The sequence below is a fragment of the Balaenoptera physalus genome (assembly GCF_965194825.1).
Source record: "Balaenoptera physalus genome assembly, chromosome: X".
NCBI classification, from domain to species: Eukaryota; Metazoa; Chordata; class Mammalia; order Artiodactyla; family Balaenopteridae; genus Balaenoptera; species Balaenoptera physalus.
The window spans coordinates 25898579-25916972 of record NC_138903.1 but is presented as its reverse complement, the minus strand read 5'-3'; the positions used below and the strand labels follow the sequence as shown (position 1 = coordinate 25916972).

At 36.6% G+C, this 18394-nt stretch overlaps 1 long non-coding RNA gene across 2 annotated transcripts in view; it reads left to right on the top strand.

Annotated features, from left to right (window-relative positions):
• The window catches only part of LOC309652655, a 316601-nt gene that overhangs the window by 40001 nt on the left and 258206 nt on the right, over positions 1-18394 (top strand). The window contains exon 1 of one of the 2 annotated variants that reach the window (XR_014258857.1): positions 17240-18394. This exon is cut by the window's right edge and continues 26969 nt beyond it. The exons of the other annotated variant lie outside the window; for it this stretch is intronic. This is a non-coding gene — a long non-coding RNA (uncharacterized lncRNA). Of the gene's footprint in view, positions 1-17239 lie in introns of those variants that run through there. 2 annotated transcript variants of the gene reach the window in all.

Genomic DNA, 18394 nt, shown 5'->3' with positions numbered 1-18394 from the left:
CTTCAACCAGGATCCAAGAAACATACAGAATGCTACCCCAAATAGTCTACCAGAAGGGTGAGAGATGGGATTATTTATCTACTAGCTCCCATCCACTCTTGGTTGAGTGTTGACTCTGGGGGCCTTAACCCTGTAATAGTGGGCTGGACTTGCTGGCCTACCTAGTGGATTCCTGCGGCATTAGAGAAGTTCTGGAAATAAGGCATGGCAGAAAGAAGATTGAGCTTGTGAGAAGTTGTTTGCAGCAGCTGTTAGCTGAAATCAGTTGTGCGTGCAGGAATGTGACATGGAAAAGCAAAGGCACCTGACACCTTAGTTAACAACTGATTCGTTTCATATACAGGTCATTTGACTTCAGAGTCCCTAACTCAGTTTCCTTGAATACTCAGGATTTTAGATGGTAGTGGAAAGATGAACTTGAAAAAGCAGTTCTGCAATTGGCAGAAAGCTGGCACAAGAAAGACCAAGGTAGGTAGGGATACAAATCTCACTGGGGTTGGCCCTAGAGTTCACCCACATTCCATTACATCATGATGACCTCTGCATCCATGACACTGAATATGCTGGTAGAATAATCCCCATTTTATAGGCAAAATTACATGAGAGATGTGAAGATTACCAGCCACTTATTAATAAATTGGGACTAGATTCCATTCTTTTGCCTCTTATCTCAGATTATTTTCCCAAAGGATGTACTTCCTTCTACTGCTGCTTTTATTCAAAGTTTCCTTCCCTCCGTGTCCTAGCTGGATCAGAGATATCTTTGTTCCCTTTGGCATGATTACTTGACCTAGCCCATTTCACTCATACATCAGTCACTTCTTTGGTCCTCAGGCTTCTCATCTCTAAGAAGAGGGGATATGTTTATTTCTCACTTTCTATCTAGCTCCAATGCTCTTTGCTCCTTTGTCTGCATGTGCTACACCTATTTGAATGTCCTGGAACAGGAACTTTGATGTCAGTTTAAAACAGTAAGCTAGGCACATGTAAGTTGCTTACTATAGTTGGTACCTCATTTTCTTGGAGGAAATGATATATTTAGAGGTAAATTTTGAATTGTCAGTCTGGAAATACATATGTACAGAGTTCATAGAACTCTTAGCAATTTTGTAAAGTGAAAAATCTTAGTTTTTGGTAAAACTGTTTAATTTTGTCATATTCATTTTATTTAGTTAAGGAAATGAAAACTAGCAATAATATAAAAATGTGTGAAAGGATATTTGATGTACCTTTTTAACTCGGAAAAATAAAGCAAAAGACAAAAGGTATTTGAGTATATGTGTGTATAAAATGTGTGTATATATATAATACATATAATGTATATATACTATATATAGTATACATATATACTAGAAATAATATATATGAGTAACTATATAAAATATAGTATAAATTATATAATTCCTATTTTTCTAGTTGGAGTTCAAAAAAATATGAGTGCAACTCAGTCCATATAAGTGGGGAGGGTATGTGTGGATTATGCCTAGAGTTAACTGGTTTACAAAATCTCTAAACAAAATGAGTTATTAGACAATTGTATGCCTCAGTCTCTCAATCTGTAACTGTAGAATAACAGTACCTTTTCTTACCCTTTCTTCTCTCTGAGGAGTGTTTTGCTGGTAAAATAGATAATTCTTTCTGAGAGGGCCTTGAGTACATCAGTAGAAGGATGTTTTTCATATGCAGGGTAGTGTTATTATGCTGTTAGACCATGGAAAAAAACTGGTCACTTCCCACTATCCACTGTGGATTTGACACACAAGAAAGTCTGTAGTTTTCTGAATAGAAGAATAAGCAAAACCTTGACTCTCAAAAAATAGATCCTTAAAACTACCGCTTAGAAATGCCTTGCCTCCGGTTGCTTAATTGAAAGACTATTGCTAAAATGAGTCCTAGAATTTCTTTCACTGAGCAATGTCTTGCCTTTTCATCTAGGAAGCTATACTTTCTACTGATGTATAATTATTAAATACCTAGTAGTACTGTGCCTACTCCTAGCTTGGATAATAAAAGACCTAAGAAAAATGGTTCTTAACTGTGGCAACCTTTTGGATACTTCCTCCAAATGAAAAAAAAAAAAAAAACAGAGAAGTGCTTAGCACCAAATAGAAGCTGTGATCAACTGTATTATAGACACATGGCAATCATATACTTGGGGTTTGGTACATGACCTACATTAAGCCTTACTGGAATTAACCAGTCCTAAAATGCAGTTTTGATGAGTTAGCATGAATCAAGTCACTAGGCCTTATCATTGCTGAGTGAACCTAAGAAACTGAGTTTCTGAAAATGCAAACCTGATGACCTCGCACTGGAACAAAGAGAAAATATTCAGCAAATGAAAGAGAGCCTAAGCTAGGTGACATTTTAATCTATGGCAATGTAAGGGTAAAAGACAATTTCCTTCTTCCCTTATCCATGGCAGATAATGATAATCAGTCATGAAGACTAAATATAACGTCAGAATCCTCATTAACATAGTGATCTAGAACAGCAAACATTTTGTTAAATGGTCAGATAGCACATATTTTATGTTGCTGGACAACACAGTATCAGTTGCAACTACTCACCTCTGCCATTGTAGTGCAATTTGTAGCACAAATGCAGACATAGACAGTTTATACACAAAGGAGCATGGCTGCATTCCAGTAAAATATTATTTAGAGAACCAGGTGGCTGTCCTTTAGGCCATAGCTTGTTGGCCCCTGGTCTAGAGAGCTATCATGATTCAATCAGAGTTAGCACATGAGAATTAACCTGCTTGCTACTCTTGGTTTTGAGGCAGCTTTAATATGCCTGACCTTTTTCATGTTCAATTTAACCACACAACTCAAGCTAAATGGATCTTCCACCTTCCAATTCCAGCTCAGGGCTTTGCTAATTCTGTTACTCTGTCAGAGATGGTTTTTTTTTTTTTTTTTTAACCATTCTGAGCCTCAGTTTCTCATTTGGTAAAAGAATCTAATAACAGTACAGGGTTGCTGCAAGAGTCAAATGGGAAAATGTAGATGAAAGCATTTGTAAACCATAAGACACTAGAGTATTTGAATGAAATAATTGTACTTTTTAGGTGAATGTGTCTCATAAAGATTATTTTGAAAAACTTTTTTTTACCATATAAAATTCACAGTTATTTCTTTGTGAAAATCCACTTTTCTGTCTTTCCTTTGTTTAAAAGGCCTTTACTGCAGCTAAAAGGCAAGAGACCTATCTAAAATTGCATGGAAGGAATTTTTGACCTCTTACAGCATTTATGATACTTCTTTCTCTAGAAATCTTGATGCAATGCAAGTTTGTGTTGGGGAAAATAAACCACTGTACCAAAATCCCCGGCTAGAATCCACACATCACAGTTCTAAACAGATTATCAAGTCAAGTAATATAGTATGTTACCGATGAAGCAAACAGCAATGTTTGTTCTAGACTGTAACCCTGGTTATCCAAATAGGAACCCAACATAAGTGCGTACAAAATGCATAAAGAAAATATGGTAAGAAAGCTGAAAAAAAGTAAGAATAATGATCTGATTTATTGAGAGAATGAATGTATACATCTAATTGTTAAAATATCTGCTAATTGATAGTTTCCAATCTTTGATTGATATGAATAGTGAGCAAAGTAAATTGTTGGCTGAAGATACTTGATATGCTTAGTAAGTGAGATCCTTTACAATAATAATACTTCTTCTGGATGATGGAAGGATAACCTTTTATAAAGCATTTTAAATTAAATTCTTTAAGTGGAAAATATTTGAGTAAAGATCACCTTCCTGTAATGAAAACTACTCCTTTAATGAACAAAATTTGAAATTTTCTTAATGAATTGCAAATATGTGATTTACTGGCTTGAATCTCTTTAGGCCCTAATAGATGTATAGAAACTACATTCTTGAATACTTTCTTGATTTACTTACTTTATAATTATTTTTTAGAAGAAAACAGTTGAATCCCTATGATCTTTGGTGAGTATAACTGCATTATTGAAGCAAATATAAAATATTTTCCTCCAAAGTTATTTTTTCTTAGTTAAAAAACTATAGTCTTGTCTATTTTGTCTTTCAACTTTTCAGTAACATTTTGAATATTACCATCACAACAGCAATAACTATTTGTTTCTTTTTTGGTTTTAACTCAATTTCTCTTTTGCATTAATTCTTTGATTTGGAGAATAAGGATTGAGACTTCTCATTTGTACAGTATCCTGTCATTTTCTAAGGGGAAAGCTTATCATGAGCAAAACTCTAAAGCTGTTGCCATGAATGACTGAAAGCAAGTTATATTTTTGCAAATAAGGAGAAACAATTAGACTTCGTGTCTTCTACTCTTCCCAGGGCTTGGTCTTTGACATTTTCTCTTCTGACTCCTGATTTCATCATGGTTCTGGAGAATGAAAGGTTCTAAATTTTGAAATTCTATTGAGCTTATCTTTAGTCCCGAGAGTGAGCTTTGCAGTGCTCTATATTATAGCAGAGAGAGCTGAAGACAGGATAGGTTTCTAATTTTAGAGACTTGGGCAGATTTCTGAATGTCTCCAGGCCTCAGTTTTCTAATATTTAAAGAACAACGATACCAACCTTGTCTACCACACAAAGTTGTTATGTGTGTGAAAAAAAACTTTGCAAGCTGTGAAACACACGTATTTGCAGCATTTTAATTATTAATAAGGCAAAGCTGTGGGCATTGATAAAAATAACTTACACATAAATGTATTTTCTATTCTTTAAAGAGAATCTAACTCTGATAATGAAGGAGATAATTAATCAATATGCAGTATATAGGAAAGGACAAACTTTTTGACCAGGCTAGAGCAAGGAAAGCAAATTCATTCCTGTAGATCACCTACTTTGCTGTCACTCCCTGTGCATTCTGAAGTGCTCTGCTGTGGTTTAGTTTTGTAGAGGGGACACTATATTTACAAGAATAGGGAAGCAAGAAGAGGCAAAAGTACAATGGGATGAGTTACGAAAAGATGAGGAGCCTCAGAGAAAACTCTGAGGAAAGCCCGCAGTATTTCAAGCCATCACTAAAATTTCCACAGTGTCTGAATCTATTTTGTTATGGTAATACAGGGGTCAGCAAACTGGGGCCTGCTGACTGTTTTGTAAATGCAGTTTTGTTGGAGCATAGCCCTGCCATTTTTGTTTCCATATTGTCTATGGCTGCTTTTGCACTGCAAGGGCAGAGTTGTGTTGTAGCGACAGAAGCCATAGGACCCACGAAGCCTAAACCATTTACTCTCTGATCCTTTACAGAAAAAGTTTGCCCAGCCCTGCTCTAAGAGAAAAACTCATAATTGGAAGAAGTGCTGGACTGGGCCCAGAGGAAGCAATACGCATCACTGCGTCATTGTTGAATGAGTAAATATTTTAACCCAAATTTTTTTTGATTTTGTTTTCCCTCCCCTTCTCCTCCTATACACAGACACGTGTGTGTGTGTGTGTGTGTGTGTATGTTTATGTGTGTGTGTGAGAGAGAATTAGTTCAAGGTAGGTGGCTGGTAGTTGGCAATGTTACACAGGCCAATATGCTTTTATGAAAAGAATGAGATTATAGTAAGCTCACCATCCTAATGTCATCAGTTTGAGTTACTGAGCAGAAGAGTGGGCCTTTTCTTAGCTACAGAACAGACTCCATGTCTGCTTGTGAGTAAACTTTTGTACAAAGAACAACATTTGTTCTGAGACTTGCTTTTACTGTTATACCACATAGCCTGAAGTAGTAAGGAAGAGGACATATAACTACCAAAGTTTAATAGAGCACCCTGATGGTTGCTGAATGACCAAATTGATTTTGGTCTGTTTTTCACATGGGATATGTCTGAGAAAGAGATGAAAATGATGAGTAACTGTCCAATCATTAAGATTAGATACACAGGAAATAGATACGAAAGGGAGGATCATGAGTTTAGAGGACTAGCTCTCAGAGTGGTAGGAAAATAAGTTAATTACAACTCAGGTAAATTACCATAATTGGCTTGGTTCAATAACCCCAGTGCTGTGTCTCTCTGGTGGAAGAAAGGAGTAGTACAGCTTTCCTGTTAACTGGCTCATAAATACAGATTTTGGAGAATGTTTCCATGTGTCATTTAATATCTAATAATCTATCCCAAATCTTTAGAATCCACAGGATAGCAGTGATTTGAAAGAAAGACTCTATTATTAAAGAATCTTAAGGTTGCCAAATAGCCAAAGCAATCTTGAGAAAGAAAAACGGAGCTGGAGGAATCAGGCTCCTGGACTTCAGACTATACTACAAAGCTACAGCAATCAAGACAGTATAGTACTGGCACAAAAACAAAAATATAGATCAACGGAACAGGATAGAAAGCCCAGAGATAAACCCACGCACATATGGTCACCTTATCTTTGATAAAGGAGGCAAGACTATACAATGGAGAAAAGACAGCCTCTTCAATAAATGGTGCTGGGAAAATTGGACAGCTACATGTAAAAGAATGAAATTAGATCACTCCCTAACACCATACACAAAAATAAACTCAAAATGGATTAGAGACCTAAATGTAAGACTGGACACTATAAAACTCTTAGAGGAAAACATAGGCAGAACACTCTATGACATAAATCACAGCAAGATCCTTTTTGACCCATCTCCTAGAGTAATGGAAATAAAAACAAAAATAAACAAATGGGACCTAATGAAACTTAAAAGCTTTTGCACAGCAAAGGAAACCATAAACAAGATGAAAAGACAACCCTCAGGATGGGAGAAAATATTTGCAAATGAAGCAACTGACAAAGGATTAATCTCCAAAATTTACAAGCAGCTCATGCAGCTCAATATCAAAAAAACAAACAACCCAATCCAAAACTGGGCAGAAGACCTAGACATTTCTCCAAAGAAGATATACAGATTACCAACAAACACATGAAAGAATGCTCAACATCATTGATCATTAGAGAAATGCAAATCAAAACTACAATACAATATCATCTCACACTGGTCAGAATGGCCATCATCAAAAAATCTACAAACAATAAGTGCTGGAGAGGGTGTGGAGAAAAGGGAACCCTCTTGCACTGTTGGTGGGAATGTAAATTGATACAGCCACTATGGAGAACAGTATGGAGGTTCCTTAAAAAACTAAAAATAGAACTACCATACGACCCAGCAATCCCACTACTGGGCATATACCCTGAGAAAACCATAATTCAAAAAGCGTCATGTACCACAATGTTCATTGCAGCTCTATTTACAATAGCCAGGACATGGAAGCAACCTAAGTGTCCATTGACAGGTGAATGGATAAAGAAGATGTAGCACATATATACAATGGAATATTACTCAGCCATAAAAGGAAACGAAATTGAGCTATTTGTAGTGAGGTGGATGGACCTAGAGTCTGTCATACAGAGTGAAGTAAGTCAGAAAGAGAAAAACAAATACCGTATGCTAACACATATATATGGAATCTAAAAAAAAAAAAAAAAAGAGTGGTTCTGAAGAACCTAGGGGCAAGACGGGAATAAAGACACAGACTTACTAGAGAATGGACTTGAGGACATGGGGAGGGGGGAAGGGTAAGCTGGGACAAAGTGAGAGAGTGGTAGTGTATATATGAACATATATACACTACCAAATGTAAAATAGATAGCTAATGGGAAGCAGCTGAAAAGCACAGGGAGATCAGCTCGGTGCTTTGTGACCACCTAGACAGGTGGGTTAGGGAGGGTGGGAGGGAGACGCAAGAGGGAGAAGATATGGGGATATATGTATATGTATAACTGATTCACTTTGTTATAAAGCAGAAACTAACACACCATTGTAAAGGAATCATACTCCAATAAAAATGTTTAAAAAAAAAAGAATCTTAAGATTGGAGACGGGGAAAAGACTTATTTAGCTTAATAAGATTCAGGAGCTCTACTAGCAGAAGGTTAACTTTGCTGTGAAAAAGTTTTTATTTCTGCAATTTTGTTATTACTCCAACTTTTAATGTTTTAATTTTGAAATATTTTCAAACAATTTAAAAGTGGTAATAGTAGTATAAATAACTCTTATCTATCCCTCATCTTCACCCAGGTTCACTAACTATTAATTGTTTGCCATTCATGCTTTCTCTCTCCCTCTCTCTGTCTCGGTCTCTTTATGTCTGTATGTAGATAATGATTTGCCATTTATAGGCATCATTCCTCATTTCCCCTAAACATTTCACATTTCACTGTGTGGTCTTTATGAACAAAAATATCATCTTATGTAATCACAGTATAATTATCAAAATCAGGATACTTAACACTGATACTGTTGTATCATCTATCTGCATTCATATTCAAATTACTGCAATTGTTTCAATAATGTCCATTATAACAACTCTTTTTTCCTGTCCAGGATCTAATCCAGGATCAGATTTTGTATTCAGTTGTCATATTTCTTTGGCTCCTTTAATTTGCACAGTTCCTAAGGCTTACTTTATCTTTCATGATATTGACATTTTGAAGAGTAAAGATCAGGTATTTTGTAGAATGTCCTTCAATTTTGGATTGTCTAAAATTTCCTCCTGATTAGATTTAGGTTATGTATTTTTGGCAGGAATACTACATATGATTTGTTGTGTTTTTACTAGTGCGTTATATTAAGAGGCACATGATGTTGGCTTAATTATTGGTGATGTTGATTTTGATCACTTAGACATGGTGATCCCTGCCAGGTTTCTCCATAGTATCGTTGCTATTTTCTCATTTGCACTTACTAAGTAATATGGGAGAGACTTTTGAAGATATTCGCATGTCCTGTTCCCTTTCGAACTTTCATTCATTAATTTTAGCAACCATTGATATTTTATTTGAATATTGAATACTTAAAATTGCCAAAAAATATTAACTTTTACTCCATCATTCTTCCTATATTTATTAGTTGATAGTCTACCATATGGAGGCACTGTACCTTTCTCTAGCGCTTTCTCTCTCTCTCTCTGCTATCATTATGGACCCATAACTACTTATTTTATTTAAAGGGTTATAATATATTAGTATTGTTGTTTTTGCCATCCTTATTATTATTAATGCCAAATTGTGTGTATTATACACACACACATCCCCAATACACACACACACAATGGAATATCATTCAGCCTTAAAAAATGATTGAAATATTGCCATTTGCAGCAACATGGATGGATGTAGAATTTATCATACTGAATGAAGTAAGTCAGCCAGAGAAAGACAAATATTATATGATATCACTTATATATGGAATCTAAAAATAATACAAGTGAACTTATTTACAAAACAGAAATAGACTCACAAACATAGAAAACAAACTTATGGTTACCAAAGGGGAAAGGAGGGTAGGATAAATTGGGAGTACGGGATTAACAGATACACACCACTATATATAAAACAGATAAACAACAAGGATTTACTGTACAGCACAGGGAACTATATTCAATATTTTGTAATAGTGTATATGGAAAATAATATATATACATAATTGAATCCCTGCTGTATACCTGAAACTAACATAATATTATAAATCAACTATAGTTCAATAAAAAAGAACATCGACTGCTTTTTATAATACCTTTTACAAAAAAAAGTAGCTTCCACTTCCTTTTGACTTATTCTCAACATTCTTTGAGAATTTTCTTACTTTCTGCCACAAAAGGTATTCTAGGTGTGTTTTTCTTTGACTCAGCCTTAGAATAAGATATTTCTTGAAGCCCTCTGTAAAAAGTTTTGATTATATTTCAGTTATGCAGGCTATCTTTTCTAAAACTTCTCTTCTTCCTTCCACCACTGTCTCGTTCTTGTTAATTCCTCATTCCCCGTCTTTGTAGTCAAGATAACTGTTTGGTCTACCCTTATGCATGGGTTGAGTGTCATTCTTTTACTCAGCACTACTCTATGATTGGGAGAGTGGGTGTTGGTCCTGGGAGAAGAGAAAGCAAAAGTCATTCTTGTGTATAATTTCATTAGCATTTTATTTGCTTGTCATGTCAAGTGTTATTGGTGTGTTTTTTTTTTCCTTCACATTTAAGGTTATTGCATGACTGATAAAAGTGCATTCACCTCAGCAATTACATAGAGAGTGGAGAGTGTAGAGAAAAGAACATGGAACTAGAATTCAGGAAATCTAATTTATGACATAGACTCTATCTAGATATTTGGTGAGTTAGTATGGTTCTATGATTCTGTTTTCTCAACTTTCAAATGTGAATGATTTCCTTTTCCCAGTTATCTGAGAGTACTATAAAAAAGGAATTAAAAAATTTAAGCTGTGAAATATTATCTCTTTGCCTTGAATTTCTTTTTGCCCCTTAAGAAATGAAATTATTTTATAATAGAAAATAAATTAAAATATTATTATCTCAATATATTGTAACACAATGACAGGTTAAGTGCTAATATATTTATAGATGTTGAAACAAACTCAAAGCAAGATTGAGGAATTGTTCTTTTCTTCATAAATATATTTTTAATTAAATGGACAAATTATTGTTATCAGGTTTTTGTTTGCTTCAACAAGCATACTGTAAGGTAATCTGCCATAATGCTAACGTTTCATTGCTTTAGATATGAGGAAGGTTTAGTGATTGTTTAGATTCTACCTTTCACGTAGTAGGGGCATATAACTGTTGAATTTATTGAATGAATGAAGAAGAAATCGTATCATGATGAAGCTGTCACAATTTTTTCTCATGCAAATAAGAGCCTATTTATAACATTAAGTCCAAATAATTCGAGACTAATGCTTGAGAGGCTGGATATACAAAGGGACTATGGCCAGACCATATATAAAAATAGGTCTCTGATCCACAACGTGTAGAGCAATCAGTCCAGGAAGCAAAACTACAACCACAGCAATTGGTCCCAAATGGTCAGGACTTGGTCAACAACCATCTGTTTCCCTAATTTTTGTCCCCACTTACAACTTAGAACCAAGCAGAGAATGACAGATATATTCCCCTATTTTATCCCCAAAGATGCCCTACTTCTAGTTAGCCCACCTCCAGTTTCCCCATATCAACAGCCTCAATCAGGGCATACCTGAAGACTTCCATTTTTCCCCACTATAAAGTTTTCCCACTCCCCTGCTTGTCTTGGAATCTCTGCCAAATTCAAATGATGGTGGCTGAGTCCCTTGATAGAGCAAGCTCTGAATTAATAATGTTTGCTTGTTCTCATCTGGGTGGTCTTTGTCTATATCCATGTGACTGTCTTCTTTTTTTTTGACAGATCTCTTGGTGACTTCCCACATGACCTGCATTAAAAATGTCTACAAGAAATTTGAGTTCATAATTATAGTGTCAAGTTCTTTGTATCTAGCCTTTTACTGTATTCACTAATGAAAGATTTGCCAAGAACTTGCCCTGTTTAAAAATATAATTAAGAGTAAATATGGAGATAATCAGTATTTCTGGTAAATATGGAGATAATCAGTAATTGGCACTGTGCTTTCCTATGAAAACAAATTATTTCTCTTTAAATGGTTGTACAGGGGTGAGGGTCAGAGTATGCACATATACTCAAACATAAAGCCACCTTTTCTCTTTTCTGCGACCTTGAAAACTAGCCATGTCCTAAAATCATATACAGTTGATTCTTGAACAACACAGGGGTTAATCTGGGTAAAACTTATAGTAGGCTAACTGGCCGTCTGTATTTAGGGTTCCCTTCACATCTGCAGATTCAACTAACCACTGACCCTGTAATACTGTAGTATTTACTATTGAAAAATATCCGCATAGACGTGGACCCACACAGTTCAAACCCATGTTGTTCAAGGGTCAAATGTAATGCATTTTTTAAAAAATTAATTTTATTTTTATTTATTTTTGTCTGTGTTGAGTCTTTGTTGCTGCGCGCAGGCTTTCTCTAGTTGCCGCGAGCAGGGGCTACTCTTCGTTGCAGTGCGCGGGCTTCTCATTGCGGTGGTTTCTCTTGTTGCAGAGCATGGGCTCTAGAGCACAGGCTCAGTAGTTGTGGTGCACGGGCTTAGTTGCTCCATGGCATGTGGGATCTTCCCGGACCAAGGTTTGAACCCGTGTTCCCTGCATTGGCAGGCGGATTCTTAACCACTGCACCACCAGGGAAGCCCTGTAATGCATTTTAAACTCACCTAAGTTGTTGTATTCTGAAAGATGGATGACCAATTTAAGTGATAAGTCTTCTCATAAACAGTCATCTCTGGACTCAGATATTGGCGCATATAGGTAGTTTTCTTTTATGAATACTTAGATTCTCTAAGCACAGGTGTTCATAGCAATCATAGACAAATACTACTCTTTGGCCACTGGGATCTAGCTGCTAGAAAACAAAAGACAAACCAACCCATAGTTCACAATTTCTAGCAAATCACTAAGCATTCTCACATAATCTTTCTGGAAAGAGTTGTCAGCAGTTAAGAAGGTCCCAGCAAATCCATTCTTCTTGTTCACTATTCCATGATAACCTATTACCATGCCCTATCTCTACTTCATCTATTCAAATACTACCATCTTTCAAGATAAAACTAGATTCCCATTTACTTAATGAAATATTACAAAATCCCATTTGAGCTCAGTGTTAGTTTTCTCTTTTCAAAATCTATAGCCCTTATAACCTATGCCAAATAGCATTCCTATAATCCATTATTGGGCCAAATACTTCTTCAAGGCAAGGGCAATGTCTTGGTTTGTCTTTGGATCTCCCATGGAATATTTTACCACTGTCTCCCCGCACGTGTGTTGAGTTGAATGGAAATTTGTTGGGTTTAACTCTGGCTTATCCTTCTCTATGCTTCACAGTGCCTAGGGTGATTATTAATGCAGGCCAAGTACTCACTAAAAAGGTCTTTTGGCTAATTATTAGTTAATGCCCCTTTCTTAGTCATAGCCTAGGGACTAAGAAAATTTGATAGGTAAAAATTATCACATAGTGACATTCGTAATATGTATGTTGCTATTTATGTGTGTATTTTGACTCTGAGTGTCAGTTCCTAGTATTTACTCCTCATGTTTCTTGGTGGGAGAAGGAATAAAGTCAAATGAACTGAGAACCTATCTGCTGACTCTAAGGATCTCATCTTATAGGTTGTTCCCTCTGTTTTGCTCCATTAAACACCATCTTTCCCATCTGTTCCCTAGAGACATAATCAGTGACTTCTAGATTGTTAGGGATAGTCATATTTTCATGGAAGATTACTGGTAAAGGTCATGTACATGTATATTAATTTCTTTCCTTGTTCTCCACTTTTCTAGGGGGAAGTAATTGTTTATTTGCAATTTTCATCATTATCATTTGTCTTAATATGAGAGATTTAAAAACAATTTTATGTTTTGGGGGAAGATTGGTCATAAGAAGCTAAGGAATCCACATTTACCGAATGTCTAATACATGCCAGTCATTGTGTTTTCTTATCTCACAGAATTCTTGTGATGGTCTTGTGAGGTGGGATTTAATATCTACTTTTTAAAGTTGAGAAAATTGATACTCAGAGAGGTTAAACTATACGAAATAGGGTGCTTTCTTTCATTTATTGTGCTTGGTTAGATTGCACACATCTTTTAATTAAGAGATAATCAATTGCTATGAGTATGTTTATATGTAAATAAATGTGTGTACATGAAGACTTAGAAATACATGTATTATACAGAATTTCCCTTTTATGAGTTTAATGTTCAAATCAAACAAACAGATATTTCTTACTAAATCTCCCAGGCCTAATGAAGAAAAAAATCAAGAAAATTATTTCCCTGCTTTTCCTTGAGGGCACTAGTAATCCCTTCTCTAGTGATAACTAATTCAACTTTGAACAGCATTGCACAGATCATTATCACACACAAACACACACGCTAACACACACTACAAAATCAGGCATTTAAATAACATGACAGGTTATAACTTCACTAACATATTAGACACAATTCCTCACCAACTCTCCTTAACAAGACACTAAAAGGATTTTAGTGTTAAGTGGGCCACTACCAACAAACTCAAAAGATATACTGCTTACACATGCCAGAAGAGGCAAGAAACATATTTTATTGGAAACCTGGCTTACTTATACAAGGTGATGTCTTTCAAATGTAAAGAAATCTCAAACCATAAGTGAGTAAAGGAGAAAAAAATGAAAAGTCTTTGTATTCTAATTCTTAAATTATTTCCATATTAGGTGTTGCTATTTCATTATTCTTTATTGCATACATTATTTCTCTCTTTCATCTGGTCTCCTTATAATGTCAGGTAAAGGCAAGGTCTAATTATTAATTTTTTTGCTTTCCATGCAGGGATGTATAGGAGCTGTGGAGCAAAACATAAATGAAAGAGAATCTATGGCCCCTTCCCTTTATGAGTTGATAACCATTACAGGGCAATAAAGCTTGCTATATAGAGGCTGTGTAAAGTGAAAAATTGAGTAAAAATTCATCGCTATAGAAATCCAGAAGTGGGAAAGTATGAAGTAGAAGACAAGGGAGGGATTTAATAGAAGGCCACAGAAGTGAAATATAATGTAGTGCCTATGATCATGGAGTCTTGAAGAGCCCAACTCACTTGACTCATGAGTCTGTTGTATATTAGTTGTGCCACTGTGATCAAGTTCCTGAAGTTAGGTAATGCTCCCTCTCTTCAGGTACAATGAGGATTCTAATAGTATTACCTCCTAAGGTTGTTAAAAAGATGAAATAAGACAGTGCATTAGAAATGCTTTATTTATGGCATGTAGCAAAGTTTCAGTAGGGGTCATCTATTATTGTTATTGTATATGTTAAGTGAATAGAACTTGAAATAGACTTTGAAGTTGACATTAGATTTACACTAGATTGCATTAGATTTGGTGGAAAGAAAAGGGCAGGCAGTCATGGTTTCAATACAGTTTAAGTCTGGTGTTGGTAGGGAACGCTAAATGTGAAAGACAGTTAAAAATAATAACTTATCTTGATATGGCCCTTTACAGTTTGCAAAATAATTTTTATTGACATCATGGCATTGTAGTCTTCCAAAAATTTTGTGAAGGAAGAACTATTGCCTCCAGTTTAGAAATTGGGAAACTGAATCACAGAGAAGCTAAGTCCTATGTCTAGGGCAACCGTGTGAATTCATACCCTGGTCTGGCACTCTTTCTTTCAACTGAACTGCAATTTGCTCAGTGAACAGTCTGGAGTTTAGTGTTTAGAGATAAGGGTAAGTACGTGATGGTTTGATTGCCAAGGATGAAGTATTTACATTTGCTTTATTTATTTATTTAAAATTTTTATTTTATATTGGAGTATATTTGATTAACAGTGTTGTGTTAGTTTCAGGTGTACAGCAAAGTGATTTGGTTATACATATACATATATCTATTCTTTAAAAAGCGATTTAGAGTTAAACTAAGTTGAAAGATGACATTAGGAAGATGGATTAAAACTTTGGTTATGTATGCAGTGATGAAAACTATGAGAAACTGTGAGAATACTGTCCTACTCCGTATTCTTCATTCTGCAGGATCTCTAGAGGAGGAGCTCAGAAGTGATTTGTTGAGTAAAAGGACATTTGATATCAGTGAAATGGATAGTGGGCTATTAAAATAATCTGATATGAAATGGATAGGAGGGTACCATTGGGAACAAAGATAGATGGAATCCAAATGAAAAGTTAGATGACGAGCAGGAAAAGAAAGAGACAAGGAGAATTCAGGGGTTATTAGATGATAAATATCAATTGAACACGTCCTAGAGAGTTATGTTCCCAATTTCCAAGTAATGAGCAGAGTATTTTTTGCTTTGAAGGGACTAGATCACTGAGTTAGGAAATGTATGTTCCAGAATGTGTTTTTCCTTGGCTCTGCTTCTTTAGTGAGGGGAAGTGAGTGGAAGAGGTAAATCTCAAGCTGGGTATCTTCAGGTAAAGTGTGGGAATCCTCCCTCCCACATCACTGTCAACTCACTTGGTGTTCAGGAACCCATTTGTCCCCACCTTCCCTCACCCTCCGTTTATGGGCATGGCCTAAATGGGGTATGGCCGATAGGCAATGAGCCTGGACTCAGGAACACAGAGGAAGAGTCACAGGAAGGGAAGGATACCCCCACAGCTCCTACTTAGGTAGAGAGCAAGTGAGCCTGAATGTAACTGGCTTAATTGGTGGTCACTTACTCAGCTCCCATGTGACTCTCAGATGCTGGTACAAATGGTACCCATTTGGCAGGAGGCCTGGTGCTCAGCAGACTCTGTCTCTGGCCTTGGTCTCTCAGATCCAGACTCCTCTGTAGAGCCCATGCAACCCTCCTTAAATCCTTTCCCTTCCCTTCCTCTCCTTCATTCCAACCTGCTCCTGCAAGGACACCTTGAAAAATGTCTCTAATCGGGGAGGAAATTCTGGCTCTCATTCATCATGATTTTTATTATTTTAGGTCATTTATAACAGTCTGAATTAAATGTATTCTCTAGCAGTTCTCATTAAAAAATTTCTGAAAGGAGAACGCCTTCAAATGGGAAAAATGTCAGACTTATGATTATATAGGGGATATTATCATGTTTCCCACAAATGTTGGGGAAATATATAATCATAGGGGCTACAGCACTTTATTATGAGAAATATAATTAAAATTATCTAGTGCAATAGTTGTCCTTTCTCTGTATGTGGAAAGGGGTTGCTGATTTGAAAATAAAATAGACATCAAGCATTGCCCCATGCTTGCTTTATATAACACTGAGGTTTTAAATAATATATCACTTTATTTAAAATCTATTTACATGGTAATTGCCACTGTATAATGTATGAAAGATCACTTCACTGAGTTTAAATCTGGTTTACAATGTGGGCTTGACATATATTTTATTATTTAAAAAAATCCTCTTAAATTACCCTTTGTGTACTTCTAAAATATAAGTAGCTATTTTTAGAAAAATACTCATGAACTCTAGCTGTTGCTAACCTGTTTTGTGATCCTTTGCTTTCTAGATTCGGTTGCCTCTTTGAAATGCCATTCTGCTTCTTTAAAAAGTTAGGCAGGGGGGCTTCCCTGGTGGTGCAGTGGTTGAGAGTCTGCCTGCCAATGCAGGGCACACGGGTTCGAGCCCCGGTCTGGGAAGATCCCACATGCCGCGGAGCAACTGGGCCCGTGAGCCACAAGCACTGAGCCTGCGCGTCTGGAGCCTGTGCTCCGCAACAAGAGAGGCCGCGATAGTGAGAGGCCCGCGCACCGTGATGAAGAGTGGCCACCGCTCGCCGCAACTACAGAAAGCCCTCGCGCACAAACGAAGACCCAACACAGCCAAAAATAAATAAATAAAAAAAAAAAAAAAAAAAAAAAAAAAAAAAAGCTAGGCAGGGCTTCCCTGGTGGCACAGTGGTTAAGAATCTGCCTGCCAATGAAGGGGACATGGGTTTGAGCCCTGGTCCGGGAAGATCCCACATGCCGCAAAGCAACTAAGCCCGTGCGCCACAACTACTGAGCCTATGCTCTAGAGCCCATGAGCCACAACTGCTGAGCCCACATGCCACAACTACTGAAGCCTGCACGACTAGAGCCCGTGCTCTGCAACAGGAGAAGCCACCACAATAAGAAGCCTGCATACCGCAAGGAAGAGTAGCCCCCGCTCGCCGCAACTAAAGAAAGCCCGTGTGCAGCAACGAAGGCCCAAAGCAGCCAAAAATAAATAAATAAATTTAAAAAAAAGGTAGGCAGCAACAGATTTAAATACCACCTAAGAGACTGTTATTTTTTAAAATCCTATTTCTAATTTCTTACATGATAAAGCAAACTTATAAAAGTCCTGTTTTGTACATGTTATTATATATACAAAAAAGCAATTGCTCCAAAGATTTTTTTTAACATTGTTAATTAGTTCTTCATTACTAGGCCCTGGCACCCCGAGAATGGGGGTCCATTGATGGTTGCTCGGGGTTCAGTGCATTTATCTGTCTCCCCATATTGCTCTCTATTTTTCCCCCTCTCCTCTAGCCTTGCTCCTTTAGAACTACCAACCCCCTTTAGTATGAGGTTCTTTTCTATTTATCTGTTGCTGTCACTGTTGCTAGCTGTCAACCGTCCTGTGATCTGCACAGAGACCTAGCACATAGTAAGGGCTAAATTAATATCTGTTCAATAATTTCATCACTATGATTGGCAGTCAGGAAGAGAGGATTTTGCCCTGATTGTGTTAACAGGAAAATTGAGAAATTTATCTGTTATGGGGAGGACCTAGTGGTTAACTCAGCTGAACCAATAATGATGTCACTCTTTTGTATTGGGGTTTCCAGATTGCCTTATTTTACCCTGAAAGATGCAGTCCATGGACCTCTTTTAATTTCAGTCTGCACTCACATCTTAGGTGATCTCATCTGGACTCCTGACTTTAAATATGCAGATGATTCCCAAATTTACAGCTCTTCCTAGAGCACTCTCTAAACTTTACTCTCGTGTCCAGTAGTCCTTCCCGCATCTCCACTTGGCTATCTAAAAGGCATCAAGGTGA